This window comes from Gossypium hirsutum, chromosome D02 (assembly GCF_007990345.1).
Source record: "Gossypium hirsutum isolate 1008001.06 chromosome D02, Gossypium_hirsutum_v2.1, whole genome shotgun sequence".
NCBI classification, from domain to species: Eukaryota; Viridiplantae; Streptophyta; class Magnoliopsida; order Malvales; family Malvaceae; genus Gossypium; species Gossypium hirsutum.
In genome coordinates, this window is record NC_053438.1 from 27,863,339 (window position 1) to 27,876,809 (window position 13,471).

Below are 13,471 nucleotides of genomic sequence, written 5' to 3' on the forward strand. Positions count from 1 at the left end.
GTTTTTGGCATGTGTTGCGGTTAGTTTACAGCTTGTGTGAGCAACACCATGTAGCTATGTATTGACTCACAACTTATCTAAGCAGACCCAGTGATGGCTCGAGAGTGAGCGCCTATATGAGATATGAGATAGAGGTGGTTTCAACCATGTATTGGCACTTAGTGTGCGAGATACCCGAGTATCCGATAGTATTCCAAATGGTTCAACGGGCACAGTGATGATTTGAGGTTACATGAGTTCGATTCGAAGTAGTACAAGTATTTATGTGAAATACGAGAAGTGATTTATATTTCATATATATAAATATATGGCTAACTTGATTGTCATTGTGTGATAGGCTTTGGGACAAATTAAGTTGCATCTATACTTTTATTTTTGTTTACCTAAATTATGGATGATTTGGTAAGTATTATTTATTAGTCATACGAACTTACTAAGCTTAATTACTTACTCTGTTTTAATTTCTGTGTTTTATAGTGATTCAGAAGCTCGTTCGGTTTGGAAGTTGTCATAGATCGCGTCACACTATCAAACTCTTATTTTGGTACTTTGGACTTTATATTTTGGGTTAAATGGCATGTATAGGTGTTTTGGCTAATGTTGCCTATATGTCTTGATGTGTTTTGGCCATTTAATTAGGCTTGAAAATGATATATGTTTAGTTATGTAAATATGTATAAATGGCCTTTCGATATGTGGTGTATAGTTGCTATATGAATGCCTTGCTTGTGAAATTATGTTTGGCACTAAATCGTTGGGATTGAGATGAGTATGCATGATATAAGTTAGGCTCAATGTCTCACATATGAGTTTGACCATTTAGGTATATTTTGGAAGTGTGATTGGTATGTTTTAAAATGGTCAAGGGATGTGTTGATGGATATCATGTCGTATGTGTGGAAAGTATATGTTATAAACTTGATATTGGTTTGTTTTGTGTGCCTATTTATGCCATGGTTATATACAATTCGATGTGTATAGGTTGGTACCAATGTGGGTGAGGAATATGGCTTGGAAAATGGCCTATTTTTGTCTACACGGGCAGAGACACGAGCGTGTGTCTTAGCCGTGTGTGACACACAACCAGGTGACATGGCCATGTATCCCCTGATACTTCTTTAGAAATCAAGTCAGTAGCATCACACAACCTGGCAGACGGGCATGTGGTTGGCCGTGTGACCCAAGTCAGTGAGTTACACTAGGTTGAACACAGGTTGGGACATGGCCATGTGATCCCATTTCGAATGCCCACACGGCCTAAGACATGGATGAATCATTTTGATGATAATCAGTTCGATCTGTTTTACCAAGAAGGTCTACGGTTCGTGTCCGTATAGCCCTATATTTTTGAATTTTCTATTCTATTAATTTTTATATTCATTAAATTTATTAAATTAATAAAAATGAAATGAAAATGATTAATTTAGAACCTTTAATTGTTTCTGCTAGACCAACATATTTCCCCGGGGAATCGGTAAATACTTCCTCTACGAAAAAGGGTTGTGATAAGAAAAGCTCAATTTTTGCGCTCTTGCTACGGTTAAGCAATCCTCTTCGGACAATTTGTCCAACTCAAGGATAACTATAATGTCTTGAAGTTCTTTGTAATGCTGTAAGGTTTTCTGAACCCATTGTGTAGTTTCATAATGTTCCTCACCAACGATTTGACGTTGGAGCATAGTGGGCGTTGAGTCTAAAGGATCTACCGTTGGATAAATACCTTTGGCAGCTAATCCTCTTGATAGTACAATAGTAGCATCTAGATGCGCAAATGTTGTGGCAGGGGCAGGGTCGGTCAAAACATCCGCATGTATACAAACTGATTGAATAGAAGTTATGGATCCCTCCTTGTTAGAAGTAATTCTTTCTTGTAAAGTACCCATTTCGGTTCTAAAGGTGGGTTGATAACCCACAGCGAAAGGCATTCTACCCAATAAGGCAAATACTTCGGATTCCAGTTGGATAAAACAGAGGATATTGTCTATAAATAGAAGTACATCTTGTTCATTAACATCTTAGAAATATTCTGCCATAGTTAGGGCAATCAATCCAACTCTCATATGATCTCCTAGCGGTTTATTCATTTGATAGACTAAAGCCACTTTTGATTCTGCAAGATTTTGTTCATTAATTACTCCAGATTCTTTCATTTCCATGTAAAGATCATTTCCTTCACGAGTCCATTCACCTACTCCGCCAAATATGGATACACCCCCATGAGCTTTGGCAATGTTGTTGACCAATTCCATAATGAGTACAATTTTACCTACCCCAGCCCCCCCAAATAGTCTAATTTTTCCTCCACGGCGATAAGGAGCTAAAAGATCGACTACTTTAATTCTTGTTTCAAAAATAGATAATTTTGTGAGGGTCCATTGTGTGGAGAAGTGTGACACCCCAAACCCAACCGGGACAGACTGGCTCGAATTCGAAGCATTACATTAGCCACTGAAGTGACTCTCCAACTAACGACCACCTGAAGCACACCCCAACCTTATAACAACTCATTTATGACTAATTAATTATCATTTATTAATGCAGAAGTAATTTGTGAACCATTTTTTAAAATTTTTCTAAGTATTTAAACCTAATAGTATTTTCGTCATTTTACCACCTAATGTTAAACTATCCCGATTTTATTTCTAAATAGTTACTGACCTTCTTTTAGTCAAATTATACAAACCCTAAAAATTTCAGCTTAATTTGAGTTCATTTACTATGTCTAATTCAAGTTTTATTATTTTGGACTAAATCGTAACTTTTACAAACTTTTAGTAAATTTTCCAAATTAAAAATTAAGAGTGTTTCTACCAAATATTAACAGTTGCAAGTCTAATCCTAAAATATTACCAAGTTTCCTTATAATTAAATGCTTCAGTTAATCTAATCAAGTTTTATGACTAAATTATAAATTAAGCAAATTAGAATACCAGATTACAAAAACCAAAAATCAAAACCCCCCCAAAAACCCACACGACCATGTCCCCAGCCCGTGTGCAGAATACTGCACCTATTTTGTCAAAAATTAGTTTTAATTACCCGATTTTACATATTTTACTTACCCATTAAACTTGAAATAGCTACAATTAATTACCATAAACATCCACACATCTCCAATTTAACTTATTTACAACAAATATGCAACAATTAATCAAAATTTAATACCTAATTACATGCTTAGCAAGCACCAATTAATTCACACAAGCTACATACCCTAGTCACAAGCAATCCACTCCATGGTAAGCTTCAATTGAACATTGTTAGTATAAAATACATGCTTCATACACCGTGTTATCAACCACCATACGAACACTCATAAACATACCATAAATCAAACATCAATTAGACATAAAATCATGTATTAAAGCAATTATAAAATCACCAAAATTAAAGTCCAAAATTTAATATCCAGTGTCCATTACAAGTAAAACAACACTAGTCCCAAAAGCATCACAATGTCCATATATAGTCTCTAAAGTAAACTTCTTAAGCCACTACCGAGCTTTATTCTTGGATCGCCCTTGCACTCTCTTCTCGACTACTTATGCCTGGAAATTCTCTGCACAAAACGTGAGGGTGTGAGCTTAAAAAGCTCAGTGGATGATAGTAAAAACATCAAGTAATTTGCACCCAATCATGCAAAAATCAAATCAATTAAGCATTAAATTTTTTTTAGTCACAACATGTTAACATTTTACCATAACATCACATGCTATTTCAAGAATTAAGAATCAATTTTTCCATGGCATGTAAAATCATCTTTTAACACATAAACATTCAATTATATTAGCACAATCAATCAATTATATTGGCATAATACATCCATGGAAATAAGTAAACGTGTAATCAATACATTGGATAAATAGATCTCTGAAATCCCACAAATCAAATACAGTTCTCTGAATTGAGTAGTCGAAGCCACACACTCCCTTATAGTGCCTCAAATAACTCAATGAGTGGAGACTCAAGCTCAACACTCCCTTACCTACTCTAAACAAATCAATCCACTAAGAGCCATATGCTCAAAATATCACAAATAATGGTGAGTACTCACAAATCCTATGGCATGCTAACTATATACAATGGATCCACCATGCAATGTTTCCAATATAATAATACATACAAGACATAAAATCTATTGTTTAATCATTTAATTTAGGATGTTAAAATGCAAGTAAGATCATGTTGCTAAGCAATTTTAACATTAATAAAATTAAGCATAGCAAATATCATTTTCCCAATATTCATATGCCAATTACAACACCTTTATCAAATGTTTAATAAATCAGCAATTCATGCTCATAATATCAATTTATTTCATACAATTAAATCATGCTAAAAGCATAATACACAACTTACCAAACCAATTGCCATTCTGCTCTTTTATAAAATAAAACCTATTTTTGGAAATCCAACCATCCAATATGCAATTAAGTCATTAATAACACCAATTAAACCTTTAATAACACATAATCATGTCAATTTACCGAATTTCCCTTAATATCACCCACCTCTACACTTAAATCTTTAAGCAAAAATGTGTTCAAACAAGCAAGTTTGAGCTTCAATTCTGATTTTCACTTTCCTCCTCTTGATGTGAAGCTTTAACAGAGACAAAGTAGGCATTACAAACTAACAATAGCAATAAGAAACACAAAATTTGATAAAGTATACGAATCTAAATGATTGCTCTAAACTACCTTACCAATGTTGCACAACTAAGCTGAAATATGGAATTCCACAACTAAACTCCCTTTTCAGCACCTCAAACCACTTCTAATCTTCATTCCTTGTCCAATAACATGTATCCTAAGTGTTAATTTCATCATTTATTCCATTTCATAATTTTCTGGAAAAATTATCCATGTTCTTGATCAAATTTGAATTTCTCAAAATTGATCCATCAAACGTGTTTGATCTTTTGGTTTAAGATTAAAAACCTCTTATAAGACCTATTTTGAGCTTAGACATCCTTTAATATTTGGATTCACACTCAAAATTAAAGATCCACTATTGTTGATCCTCAAGTTTAAGAAAGAAGAAATTAAAGTTGAAAATCCATTATAATCACTTTAATTAACAAATAATAATTGAAATCAACTTAGAAACAATTTTAGAGATGAGGATTACCTTCAATTAAACTCAAATAATTGATTTGGAAGTTTGAATCAAAATGCTTAAAGAAATTCGGATGACTTTTTGCCCAACTTTGAAAATTATTTTGAGAGATTTTAGAGAGAATTTTGGGAGAGAAAAGGTTTAGATCTATTCTTTGATATTTGGTTTATGAAAACAAGCAAAAAAAAAAAAGAAAAAGCTCTCAATTCGGGTGAAAAATGAGTGAAAAGTGAGGTAGTTACAAAGTTTTTAAAACTGAAAACCCCACCTGATTTTCAAGTTTTGGGGAATTTACCATTAGGCCACTCTCCCTTTTCCCTTGTTTTACAATTTGCTCATTTCCCTCCAAAATTCCAAAAATATGGTTTATTTGCTATAAACCCTTTTACACATTTCCCTTGTTTTTCAAATTAGTCTCATTCAATTAATATTTTAAATCACCCAATGAAACCCCCATTTAAATTATTTTTAAATTCTAATTTAACTCTAAATAGTTATTTTTACTCAAAAATTATTTAAAACTATAAAATTAATTTTTCTAAAAATATTTTTATTTTTTGGAATATTATTTATCGGTTTTTAGATGAAATTAAGTTAACTAACTAAGAATATAAACTGCTAATTAACCTGACTAATTACCAATTTTCACTCAGAACCTGATAAACTTACCCAAAACTACTAGACTTATTTTCGGGGCCTTCCAAGAAGTGTAAAGCAGACTTGTGCTGGTGTCTCCACTATGGAGGCCAAATATGTGGCTGATTCGAAGGCTACCAAAAAAAACAGTATGACTTCAAAAGTTCCTCATAGATCTTGAAGTAATTCTTAGTATGGAAAAAACTATCACACTGTATTGTGACAATAGTGCAACAATAGTTAATACCAAGGAGATGAAAAACCACAAGAGGACGGAACATATCGATCAAAAGTATCATATCATAATTGATGCAGTTGTAGACAGAAACCTGGATGTAGTTAAGGCAGCATCTGAGGACAAACTTGTGAACCTGTTTACCAAGAATCTACTAGGTAGGAGTTTTGAGAAACACATGGAGAGCATTGGAATGTAGAATATGACTCATCTATTTCACTAAGGCAAGTGGGAGACTGTTAGATCTGTTGCCCTGGGTGCAATATATTCGTTCGTAAACTTGTAATTTTTTCAAATAGATTGGTTAATAAAACAAATTCATCGATTGCATTAATATACTTTGTATAATTGTCCTCACATATTTTTTTCACTAAAAGCAAAATGGAAGCAAATATTGCTCATTGGTTGTCTAAATGTTTAACTAATACTAAACGGTATTATGTGGTTCAATCGTAGTACAGAAAGACAACTTGTATTAGTAGACAAACCTAAACATTTCATTAGTCTAATCGGAAATGAGCAAACTGATTAAAAGACTAATATGTCATCTACCAAGTCAAATTGGGGAGATATCTTGTCTTGGGCATCGAATGACTCCCACAAGATAGAGATATAGATGTGACTGACTGGACTAACAGTGCATCGGACAGGACCCAAGAAGAATAGATCTTGAATCCGTTTATGGATTTATTCACTTGTGTTATTCATAGTGTAGCCTACTAGAAACACAAAAATATATAGACTTTTTCAACACCTTTTGAGCTCTAATTCATGCAGTTTCGTAGTAAATTTTGTAAAAATTCATACTTTAATTATAAAATAATTAATTTTCACTTAAATTATTAACATATTGAATTTTAATTATTGGTTTACTTTTTACAGTTTTGCACAAAAGGTGAAAATTGGCTCGGCAGACACCTCGAAAGGCTTGAATCGTTGGAGAAATTTTTGCATCAAGTGAACCAAGAGCACGGCTAAATATTTTCCCAGCCAAGGATGGTCCAAATGATGATCATTTTATACACTTTATATTTAATATTTATCCAACTTAAATTGGGTTAAAAATTAATATAAAGCCTGAAGGAAAAAGTGGCCTAGTGTGCTAAGCATTGAAGACTAATCCAACAAGCAAATTGGCAGCCCAAAATCGTCCCAATAAGCTGACTCAATCAGCTTATTTATCTGATTTAATTACTTGCAAAATAGCCATCAAAGTTTCCTTAAACTTCATTCAAACCCCTCCACTTTTTGTGCCTTTGAATATTTGTCCCAAGCTAAATTTAGCAAAGTTTGAATTATTCAAACTTGCTCCTTTTGTGGCCGACCAAGGGAGAGTGCATGGATGCTAATTATTTTCTATTTTTAGCATTCACTCCCACCTATAAATACCCCATTTTGCTACTTCATTTAACACACCATTCATTCATACACATCTCTCTCTTTCACTTGCTTTCTCTCTTCTATTCCCTTCTTTGTTTTTCCCATTCCCCTTTGTTTCATTCCCTTGCCAATTTCCCTCTTGAAAAAGAACTTTTCAACCACCTTGGAATAGAAGCATTCAGTTGTTCGTGGAGGCCTCAGTTCAACAAAACGAGCAGAGAAGAAGAGGAGCGCATTAGTCTAGCTTCAGAGAAATACTGGATTTACTTCCTAATTCCCTTGTCTTTAATTTTCTTCTTTATGTTGTGATTATGAATATGAATAATTGTTGTGTTTTTGTTCTTGTTCTAATTAAAATGAATTAAATTTAATTCGTGTTGGATTGATTGCATTCTGTCCACTTAAATTATTAAAATCATGTTTGTGTTGTTATAGGTCTTTGTAAGTTGTTCAATTAAATAAAACAGTGCTTATGTTATACTTGCATTATAAAATATAAGGTAACAAATGAATTAATTATTAAGCGTATTGAAATTGTAATTAATTGACAAAATATTTAATTGGTGCATGTTTAATCTTCTAAGGTAGCTGAAGGTTAAATTAGCAGCGGTATTAAACGATACATTAGCCTTGCATATCATGCAAGATTATTGTGATTAAGCTATTTCAATATAAAAATATATTGTTACCTCGTTTAATCTTATATGTGCTTATGAATATTGATTAATTGTTTGAATTGGCATTGAGAAATGTTCAAAAGATTGGTTAATTTAGCAAGTATGTATGTGCAGTAGTTAACAAATTACCAATTTATCGTGAAAATATCCGTAACAACATAAACATAGGTTTAGTAATTCTAAGTTAAGGAATGTAATTGATCTAACACAATTATGTCATATTGATTAAAACTCATCTTTTTGAAATCGTGCATTAGAATTTTTATTTATTATTTTTATTACTTAGTTAATTTTTAGTTTTCAAATCAATTCGTCAAAACAACATATTTCTCCCATCACCAAAGTGTTTGATTTACATTTTATAAATATTTTTCTTTCAGAGTCCTTATGGGTACGATAACTCAACATTTACTTGTCACTTTATTACTTGTTAACGATTGTGTACACTTGCACATTTCCGTTGTTCCACATACCTAAATCCTGAGTGGATGACAGGCTATGTATGTGTGACTCGTACACTTTGATGTAATTAAAAGCCTGAGTTCAAATAGATAAGGAATTGAAAGCTAGTGCGTTAGGTGTACGACTTTTATAGTATGTAATGTCATTCACAAAATTGGAATTCATAGCTCAAAACATGAGTAAATGGTATCCTCTCATTGGGATTACATGATTGATGAAAAGTAAAAGTGATTATGGGCCATCTGTCTTTGTGATGGATGACTTGATCACTATTTGATAGTGATTGACTTTTTATGAAAAAATATGTAATGTTTACCATGTGATAAAATAGGATCATATTGGGAGAACAATATTATCTCAAAGAGATCAAAGATATCCTATGAGGGTAACACGCTTATGACAAGGTCATTAAACGAGTACTGAGTAGTTGCTTTCGTAAATGTCATTAGAGAGAGCTCAGTCATGATACTATAGTAGAATGACTTCATAACTAAATGAGTTTATAATTAATAGGCGAAAAGTCAGAACTTAATTATAAATAATTTGAGCCTCAACTACATATGTCTAATTGGTCCCTCCACTAGCTTGTTAAAATTAGAAATGAATTACGTGTTTGAATAGAAATGAATGGAATGAATAAGAAAAAAAGATTGGGAAACATTCAGGAATAATTATGGTTTTCTCCGAAACGGAGAAATATAATCATTTGCAAATGAATGTAGGTTTCCAAAAATGGAAATGGAAATAAAAATGAAAATGAAAATGAAAATAGGGATGATAAAATTGTTTTATATGTAAATATTAAAGTTTGTTTTGGGAAATAGAAAAACTGAATCGAGTTAGATTACATTATAGAGTATTGAGTCAAAACAGCCTAGGAAGTACTCGTAATTGGATACGATATGAGAGAGATCCAAAAACCCCTCATGGACATAAAGCGGCGGCAACCTTAGTAGGAATACTAGGGTGTGTTGTCCACCCTAGTCCTATTCTAAATAGGATGTTGTTTTTCTATTTGAAATAAATCACTACAACTCAACAAGGGTTCTACCTTCTCTTCCTATAAATAGATGGCACCGATAGAGTTATGAGCACAACTTTGAAAGATTGTTATTCTACCGAAAAATAGAGAGAATTTATTCTCAACTATTACATATATTTTTTCGTAATAACAATTTTGTCGGTTTCTATTAAAAAGATAGAATTTTTGTTTTCACCCTAAAATGAGAGATTTTTTTCTATTTTTTGTGTTTCGATTCAATTGGTTCGAGCCCACACTCGAAGTAGTTCGTGGTACGAGAATAGTAGAGAAAATTGTTTGGTTCAAAGCCAAGAACAACGAACGTCCGCTAAGCCAAAAACACATGTACGGATTTGGTTAAGGTTTATTTCAATAAATATCACAAATTGGATCTGTTTTCAAAATTTTAATATTCCGCTATGTAAAAAAACTATTTTTAAACCGATATTTTCCAACAAAGAAAACCTAAGACAACAAAAAAAGATGACGAAAAAGACAAAAAAATATAAGCATGCCACAAAGGAAAACGAAAACGTGCCGCAAAGCAGACGAAAACATATTATTTAAAATTTAAATTTTTTAGCTATAACATATAGTAATGAATTTTATAAGATTCTTTGAATTTTTTATTTAAAATATTATTGTATTTATATTTAATATTTAAAAAACTAAACTTATAAAACTTGAAAAAAAAACTTTTGAAAACATATTGATTTTGAAAATATTATTCTCATGTGTATACACGGATATTTGAATTAAGTAAATTACATTTTTTTAAATGAAATTTTACTCAAAAGCCGAAGATTATAGGCTTGAAATAAAGCCCAAATCAGGTTGTTACCAAAATATCATTACATCTAACATTAACTATATTAAAAAGAAAAAGAAAAGAAAAGAAATTTTACTCTAAAACTAAAGACCGTCAGCTTGAAATGAAGCTCAAAACAGGTTGTTGGCAAATTGTTGACATTGACCAAGTCTTGAAGGGCTCTCGTCTACTTGTGTCTCTATGGATCGACCAATTCAGGTCCAAATGGGTCAAATTGGGTTATATTCGGGTTTTTTTTATCAAAATAATATAAAAAGATTAATCACTAAAATGAGATTGCATGACAATTATTTACAATGAGTGTTGTGTTCTTGGCGTGTGTCTCGATCATCTGTTGGGTTTTTTTACTCAGTCTTTTGTTCTCGGCGTGTGCCTCGATCATCTGTCGGTAAACAATGAGTGTTTCTGACTTCCTGATATTCAAACAAGTATACCATCTAAAAAATTAAAGCAAACCTGTAAGAACATATTTTCATAAAAAATTTTGATCCAAGTTTCAATTTTTATTTTACCTATTCACAAGTGTGAACACATGTACTTGGTGACCCACTTATGCCAGAAATGAAATCTTGTATAGCACTTAGGATTGTAGTAGTACTAGACACCCGCCTATATCTTGCGTTTTGTTCCCTGACAAAGCTCACATACAATGTTGCTAGTACTACTAACCCCCAGCTGTAAGAATAGGCAACTTGCAAATCAGATAGTAAATATAAGTACATCAAGTGGACTCTATTATTATTGGCGTCTGACATAAGTACCCCCTATAAGTTGTAGTATATATGCCCGAGTAGCGCGCATCTTCTCCCTCTCAATCGCATTACTTGTTAACGTTTTGAAATTTGCCTTCAACCACAAAAAAATTAAATTTGTAAATTTAGATCCAGCATCACCAAGAGAGCATCCAAGCAAGTCATAGCAGAGCGCCGCAAGTTCTACTACTTTGCTTGAATCGGTTATCGCATCACTATCTATAGGGAGCCCTAATTGTAGTGCGACATCCTCCAATGTGATAGTGCATTCCCCACATGGCAAATGAAATGTGTGCGTTTCTGGGCGCCACCGCTCAACCAATGCCGATATTAAGTCGGCCTTCAACTCAAACACACGGATTAATGATGCTGATCCAAATCCCGTGGCATCTAGTTAGGGCATAATCCATTGGTCTGGCCGATAGCTCAGACCATGGCCACGCGACCTCAACACATGGTACGCATCCTAATAACATTAAATTACGACATTAGTTAAGATCTTCCAATTAAATAAAAAATTACATGCAACTTTATTATATACTTGTGAATAAAAAATAGAACATTTTTTACCAGCACATGAATCATCTTTGTTGTGTGATCGTCTACTATAATTATAGAACTCATTTCAATATCTGTACAAACAATTAAAATTTTAATCATCGACTTAACAAATAAACAATATAAAAATAATAACAATTATGTTTTTTGAAGCCCATTTTCGTAATTAACTTTTTATACTTTTTTATATAAATAAAAAGTATCTTAATATTATTTTCAATACAAAATCTAATTATTCAAATAAACTTATAATGTTCAATGTTATATCTTAAAATATACAAATTTGAATTTCAATATAAAAAAAATACACTAGTCAAACCAATCTTAATATTAATTTCAATAATGATCAATGCTATATTTAAAACTATAGAATTTATCATTAAAAAACATGTACTACCAAAACCATCTTAATACACAATTCTAATAATTTTCAAAGTTAACATACCTTAATACTAATCTTATCAAATAATATATCAATAAATAAACTTTTAACACAAATCTAAACTAATAATAATGATTGTTAAAAAAATTTTAATATTAAAAATCTAAAATATAAATAATTCTAATATTTAAAAAAATTAAAATACCTTTCTTTTCGGCAGGGGACCTTCCTTCCTTTTTTATTTCAACTGTGGCTAGGGACGGGACAACCTTAACACTTTTTTTAACAGAATGTTTGTGTGGGGGATGGGGGACCAAACCCACCCCGTTTTATAATGAAATTTTTAATATATATACATATAATTTTTAAAACAAAAAAAGTGATGGAAACCTGATTTACCGGCGAATTCGTGATTGATCGGTCACACCGGTGGTAAGCCGTCAGGTCGATACTGTCGTGCTGTCAAGTGACACCGACTTGACGGCCTACCATCGACACGGTCGATCAGTCACAGGTTTAGCGGTAAATTCAATTTCTTGAACTTTTTTTCTATTTTTTAAATGTTAAAAAATTATAAATTAATTTATTTTGCTGCTGCCTAACATGTCGGCAACACCATTAAAAATATATATATTTTTCATCTAACAATATAAATGTACTTCATATTTTTTTAAGCAAATATATATCGGTGCCGCCGATTGATCAGGTGGCACCAAAAATATTTATATTAAATCTAATCATGAAGGAAATGATGGGTGGCAGGGGAGGTTGCTGCTGCCGATTGCTCAGGCAACACCGTGGGTTCACTGTTGCTTCTGCCTATTCTTGTAAATAATGATCATGCAATCCCATTTCAGCAATTAATTTTTTTATATTATTTAGGTGAAAAAAAAACCCATTATATTCTTATAATTAAAACCCTTCTTTTTTTTACCTTAAAAAAAGAAAAAAGAATGGGGAAAACTCTAAGATAACTTTAGACCAACCTTTTTGCCACCACCGCTAGTGGTTTTCTCTGGTTGAATAACACTCCAAATTACTTCGATTTGATTTTCTAGTATGTTGCTCTTTTTGTCGGCAGTTGTCTTTTCACTGTTCATGTCGCCATCAAATGCCTTAAAAGCTTCCAAAGTTTTGACAACTAGATACGAGTATATCTACTCTTCTCTTCTACTTTTTTTTTTATTTTTTATTTGTATGGTTGTTGGGTTTTAATTATGCTAAAAAATGAATAGTAATTGAAGTGTATTTTAAATATTTAAGGAAAAATGTAGCAAAATTGAGGGTTTTTAATAATTTCATAAGATTTTTGAAGTGTTTATTAGGGATTAATATTTGGTTTAGGGTTTTTTTTTAGAAAAAATTTGACAGAAACTAATTATCTCCAAGGGAAAATGGATTTGGGAGTTGTTAGCTAAATT

At 32.1% G+C, this 13,471-nt stretch overlaps 1 pseudogene; it reads right to left on the minus strand.

Annotated features, from left to right (window-relative positions):
- Positions 1 to 1,419: 1,419 nt before the first annotated feature.
- On the minus strand, positions 1,420 to 13,150 carry LOC121214538 (ATP synthase subunit beta, chloroplastic-like; annotated as a pseudogene).
- Between the last annotated feature and the right edge of the window lie 321 nt (positions 13,151 to 13,471).